The following is a 6,629-nucleotide window of genomic DNA, read 5'->3' on the forward strand; positions in this document are numbered from 1 at the left end:
TTCAGGTTTTTTCCCATTTGAAATTATTTGTTCATCCTATCAATCACTATTCACTATTTTCTTTCTTTTTTTTTTTTTTTTTGAGACCCTCGGGGAAGCTGACAGGGTTTACTATTTTTAGCTCCTCTATCGGATTAACACTTCCCTTTTCGGCTCTAACAAAGCAGCACTCGTCACAGGTTAAGATGTAGACAAGAGGCTCAATACTTGGGAAAATTCTTGTGGACTCAGTAAGGCACTTTGATTAATTTTCTTTTTCCCATAGGAATCTGAAGAACTCTTTCAGGATACACAGCTTTTTTAAAAAGCATTCTTCCCGAGGGTCTTTATATCAATCATACATAGCTCCTCTCTTCACCAGAAACAATGGACGTTTTCCAGGAAGTTATTGTCAGTGACCATAGGAGGTGGAAAACCTCCAGAGAACCATCCATAGTCTTTAAGAAATGACAAACTTTTGAAAAAAAAAAAGTCCATTATTTAAAACAAAAATTCCTCCTTTACAAAAAGAGATGCTTAAAGCACCAAAATCCTTTCTAATAAACCTGGTAAAACATTGCCAATAAGTGACTTTATTTTTTTGGAGAGAAAGTGTAGCCAGAAGAGCTCAAGTAGTAATAAGAAACTGGAAAAGCAAATCTTATTGGTAGGTCCAGGTACAAAAATTACGAGGTTCAATAAAAAACAAAGCCAGGAAAACCTCTTGTTCAAAAATGCAGGGGGGAAATGTAGTTAAAAGTAATAAGTTTTACTCTTTAAAATATTTTAGTACTTATAATAGGGGCAGCAGTGATACTTGAGTCATAGTATGGACATACACATTTTAAAAACAATACTTTTGGTGTTATTTTGTATAATAGAGTAAATACCACTTTATTAATGTGACGTTAATTGATTATATGATTTTTCTAGCTCACTTTACTGGAAAGTCATTTATTAGACCACTGAAATTTCATTTTCAATTGCTATGCATGTGTTTCTCATTTTATTGCCCCTGACACATTCTCCGTTTTGTACACATTGAAGGTTTGTGGCAACCCGAGGTCAGGCAGGTATACCAGCACCGTTTTTCCAACAGCATTTGCTCACTTCATGTCTCCATGTCACATTCGATTAATTCTGACAATATTTCAAGCTTTTTCATTATTACGTTTGTTACTGTGATTGATCAGTGATCTTCAGCACTACTATTGGAATCATTTTGGGGCACCGTGTTCAGTTCAGTTCAGTCACTCAGTCGTGTCTGACTCTTTACGACCCCATGAACCGCAGCACGCCAGGCCTCCCTGCCCATCACCAACTCCCAGAGTCCACCCAAACCCATGTCCATTGAGTCGATGATGCCCTCCAACCATCTCATCCTCTGTCCTCCTCTTGCCCTCAGTCTTTCCCAGAATCAGGGTCTTTTCTAATGAGTCAGCTCTTCACATCAGGTGGCCAAAGTATTGGAGTTTCAGCTTCAGCATCAGTCCTTCCAATAAATACCCAGGACTGATCTCCTTTAGGATGAACTGGATGGATCTCCTGAGGCCAGAAAATGTGGTGAATTTAATTGATAAATATGTATGTTCTGACTCTTCCACTGGCCAGCCATTCCCTCATGTCTCTCCATCTTCTTGGGCCTCCTTGGTGCCTGAAACACAAGAAAATTGAAAATAGGTCAATTAATAACCCTACAGTGGCCTTAAAGTGTTCAAGGGAAAGCAAAGTCAATTGATGCCATACACGTCATTGTTGTCTTATTGTAACAAATCACCATGTTTATCCCAATCTTCAGCGACCACCACCCTGATCAGTCAGGAGCCATCAACATCGAGGTAGGACCTTCCACCAGCAAAGAGATTATAACTGTCTAAAGACTGAGAAGATGGTCAGTATATTTTAGCAACAAAGTATTTTTAATTAAGGTATGCACTTTTTAAAAGTATTAACAATATTATACACTTAATAGAATGTAGTATAGTGTAAACATAATTTTTATATGCACATGAGGGTTAGTGTTGGTCTCTCAGTTTTGTGTAGGACTCTTTGCAACCCCATGGACTGTAGCCCACCAGACTCCTCTGTCCACAGGATTCTCCAGGCAAGAATACAGGAGTGGGTTGCTATTTCCTTCTCCAGGGGATCTTCCTGACCCAGGGATCAAACCTGAATCTCCTGCGTTGCAGGCAGATTCTTTACCATCTGAGCCACTAGGGAAGCTCTTTATATGCACTGGGAAACCAAAATAAACTGTTTATTTTCACTTTATTGAGATATTCACTATATTGTGATGCTCTAGAGCCAAACTTGAAATATCTCTAAAGTATACCTGTAATTGAAAATGACATTAATTTCTCATGGTAAATGCCAGATCACAAACAAGTTTTGATTTTATTTTTTTTTAAATTTGAGAGGGGTCCTTTTGCTGATGTGACTTTAGTTATGACAACATTGGAGTATATTTCTGATAAATCACTCCCAAATATAAATTTTTGTATATTTAGAATTGATGATTCTCACTGAACAAGTTTTCTAAAAAGATTTAACTCTTCATACAAAATCAATTTTGTGCAAATTTGAATTTTAGTGTAAATTTATAAAATGTCACTTTAATGTTTACTCTGAAATTTTCTGAAGTTGGTTAGAGTTGTAGATGAAACTGAAAGTGACTTCATTATTTGTATATAATTTGAAATTCCTGTTTATGAATTTTATTACTATAGCTTCAAATTACAAGGAAGAAAGATTTGTCTCCCTTAATGATAAGTGGTTTGTCTGAAGCTTCACAGGCTTCTTTTCCATAGAATATTTGCTCTTAAAATGTAATTTCTATTCCTAAGCTTGTGGATACTTCGTTTGTAATGTACTAGTTTTCAAGACCAGAGACACTAAACTCTTTAAAAAAATTCTGATAACCTCCTGATAAGCATTATGGTGAGGACCACGTAGTCATGTATGGAAGTGAGAGTTGGACTATAAAGAAAGCTGAGCGCGGAAGAATTGATGCTTTTGAACTGCGGTGTTGGAGACGACTCTTGAGAGTCTCTTGGACTGCAAGGAGATCCAACCAGTCCATCTTAAAGGAAATCAGTCCTGAATATTCATTGAAAGGACTGATGCTGAAGCTGAAACTCCAATACTTTGGTCACCTGATGCAAAGAACTGATTCATTGGAAAAGACCCTGATGCTGGGAAAGCTTGAAGGCAGGAGGAGGGGACGACAGAGGATGAGATGGTTGGATGGCATCACCGACTGGATGGACATGAGTTTGAGTAAACTCCAGGAGTTGGCAATGGACAGGGAAGCCCGGCGTTTGCGGTCCATGGGGTCGCAGAGTCAGACATGACTGCGCGACTGAACTGACGGCCACGCGCACAGCTGTATTTTGTAATAATTTACTGATAAATTCGGCTGTCTGCGTGCTGGTAGTTCCTGTCCAGGTGCTCAGGCTGGAGAGCTGATGGGCTTGCAGCTGCCACAGCGACCAGCTCCAGGAGATGGGCACTTGGCCCCCTGCCCCTCGTCCCAGGAGGCCCCCAAGTGCAGCATCTCTGTCTCCCACGGCTGTGGCTGCCATTTCAGCCACCAAGCCGACCCAAAGTCCCGTCCTGGCCACCTCCTCGAGGGTCCACCGCATCCCAGGCTGCTTCAGGGCAGGTACCACGGCGCTCGGCCAGTGGCCTGCGCAGGCGCCCAGGGATTGTCTGTGAGATCCATCCTGCGCGTGCTTAGGCCCACAGTTGCAGTTCCGCGGTACCGTTTGACTTCACTTGAAAAAAATCAAGTCCAAAAGTAAGGTTATTTCCAGACAAGGCAACAGCGCATCAAACCAATTGTGAGGCCCTTGTCAGCACACGATGCTGTGTAACTGCTCTGGACACCCAGAAAGCCAGCTCTGTCTGCGGGCAAAATTACCTAGAAATACATAGTGACCTCAACTGTTTGAGAAACTCGTTGCTAGGATGCAGATGGGACCGTAGAGATATGAACGTGGAGGGACCATCAGTGGACCATCAGTGGGAAATTATAAAAGAACGTTGAAGAACAGCTCCAACTACGAGATTATTTTCATATGCATATATGGCCTAGAGGCCATTGATTGGTGTCTGTTTTGCCCGATGTCCGAATCCCCGAGCGGGAAGAGAGAAGGCTTCCAAGACAATGCAATTCGCAAAAAAAGGGAAGTTTATTACTGACTCGAGACAGGGCTTACTGCCGCAACCAACGCAGTGGTGCAGGGTCAGAAAGCGCTGAGCCCAAGCTGTTACCCAAATTTATAGGGTGTGCATAAGCAGTTGGTAGCTGGCTTAAGCGGATTGGTTACATGTTTGCAAAGCAATTTTATTGGTCCAAACTTTCGAGGGCTTTTTTTCAAACTTGGGCGTTCATGGGCTTTTTAGCTTTCCCCTGATAGGTTCCCTCTTTCCTACTAGGCGCATGTTGATTGGCTGGCTCCAGGTGGCCTGATAATCATGTTACCCCGACAACCAGGCCTACTCCTAATCTAGGCTGCCTGTCATGGCGTTAGCCCTGGCAGCCTCACAGTGTCACTCTTTTTTTTTTTAAAACATAAACTATAATCACAGTATATTGTGAATAATTTCCACATCTAGTTTCCTTAAAGAGTCAGAAGTTCAAGACATTAGTGATTTAATCTGAACACAGAAACCTTGGATAATTTTTTTCTCTCCTGTTATTTCATAGTTGCCTTTTCCATATTTTATTTGAAAACAACTATTTTTAACAATCTAACTTTGTAGTACTTTCTAGAGTACTAAAGAGTATTCAATTCAATTTTCATAGAAATATTTCTTTTGGGGGCTCATCTAGTATTGGTTTTTGTATTAGTTATTTTTCAAGTGATTTCAATTACAAGTTCAGCTATTGTAATCAAGATTGGGAGCATACACAATGAACTCTTTAGCGTAAACAATTCAACTGGAGAGAAGATAGCAGAGCCCTGAACACTTGAATATATCACAGACATCAACCTGATTGTCTTTACAGTGAAATTGAGAGCATGGGTTTCTGGCAAGTCAGTTAAATGGAAGTTGATTAAGAATGGTTGTATTGTAGCAATTCGTCTCTGCTGTATATAATGTGAGGTACAAATATTTAGCTCCAAATACGCTTTTATAAAGATCTGTTCTCAAAAGCATTCACAGATAATTATTTTGATTTTACTTAAAAAATGAAATGATTGAATTTAAGTAGTTCTCTAGTCTTCTAATGATTCACAAATCTTTATTTTTTTCCTTATTCTGCTTTGTAAGCTTCTTGAATCTTAGAGGTTAGCCTATGTGTTAGGTAGCCAATACATGTGAAATTGGTTTCTTGTTTGAAGAATGCTCTCCTAAGCCTCTAATGTCACCCTCTGTGTGTGTTTGTGCATCTGTGTGTCTCTCTGCTCAGAGGACTTTGTCACAAAAGGCACTCGTTAGGTGAGGACATTCACTAACATTTCACTCTTTAGGTGAAACAGACATTACATGGTCCTTGTTTCAACTGAGCGGCTTCTTTAATCTTCTGGATAGTCTATTTTTTTTTTTCTCTTGGGTGAAAAAAGCATTGCTTTTGTTGTTCATTCACTCCTTGGACTGCAGCAATGCAGGCTTCCCTGTCCTTCACTGTCTCTCGGAGTTTGTTCAAATTCATGTCCATTGAGTCAGTAATGCTATCTAACCATCTAATCCTCTGCTTCCCATTTTGCCTTCAATCTTTCCCAGTATCAGGGTCTTTTCCAATGAGTTGGCTCTTTGCATCTGGTGGCCAAAATATTGGAGTTTCAGCTTCAGCATCAGTCCTTTCAAAGAAACAAGCGTATCAACATCTAAACGCAATTGTGTTAGCTGATAGCTGACTAGTTCTTATCAAATGGTGCTCTGGTGTCATGCCACTGACTTGAATTGATGGGTCTCAGAAGAAATACTGGCAAACTACTGTTGCATTTTTCATAGACACATTTTTGAGGACAAAGTTCAATAAACTCAATAAATCTTCTGTATAAGGGACTACATGTAAATTACTATCCTAGTATGAGAAAAAAGTTGTGGTTATTTCAAAAGACCATTTCTATGTTTTTTTTTTTTCTTCTATGATCAGGCACTCAGAGTCAGATCATTTACCCTCTGCTAATTACTGCAAAGGAGCTTAGCACACGTGTTCATCAGCTTCATTTTTTCAAAGCTATAGTTTTTCCAGTAGTCATGTACAGATGTGAGAGTTGGGCCATAAAGAAGGCTGAACATGGAAGAAATAATCTTTTGAATTGTGGCACTGGAGAAGACTCTTGGACAGCAAGATCAAGCCAGTCAATCTTAAAAGAAATCAACCCTGAATATTCATTGGAAGGACTGATGCTGAAGCCGAAGCGCCAATACTTTGGCCACCTTGTGCAAAGAGCCAGCTCATTGAAAAGATCCTGATGCTGGAAAAGACTGAAGGCAACAGGAGAAGGGGACGACAGAGGATGAGATGGTTGGATGGCATCATTGACTCAATGGACATGAGTTTGAGTGAATTCGAGACAGTGAAGGAGAGAAGCCTGGGATGCTGCAGCGCCTGGTGTTGCAGAATCAGACACAACTGAGCAGCTGAACAGAGGCATATTCAGCATATTTATTTTTAAAAACTTGCTACAACTTAT

Source organism: Cervus elaphus, chromosome 26, assembly GCF_910594005.1.
Source record: "Cervus elaphus chromosome 26, mCerEla1.1, whole genome shotgun sequence".
Taxonomy (NCBI): Eukaryota; Metazoa; Chordata; class Mammalia; order Artiodactyla; family Cervidae; genus Cervus; species Cervus elaphus.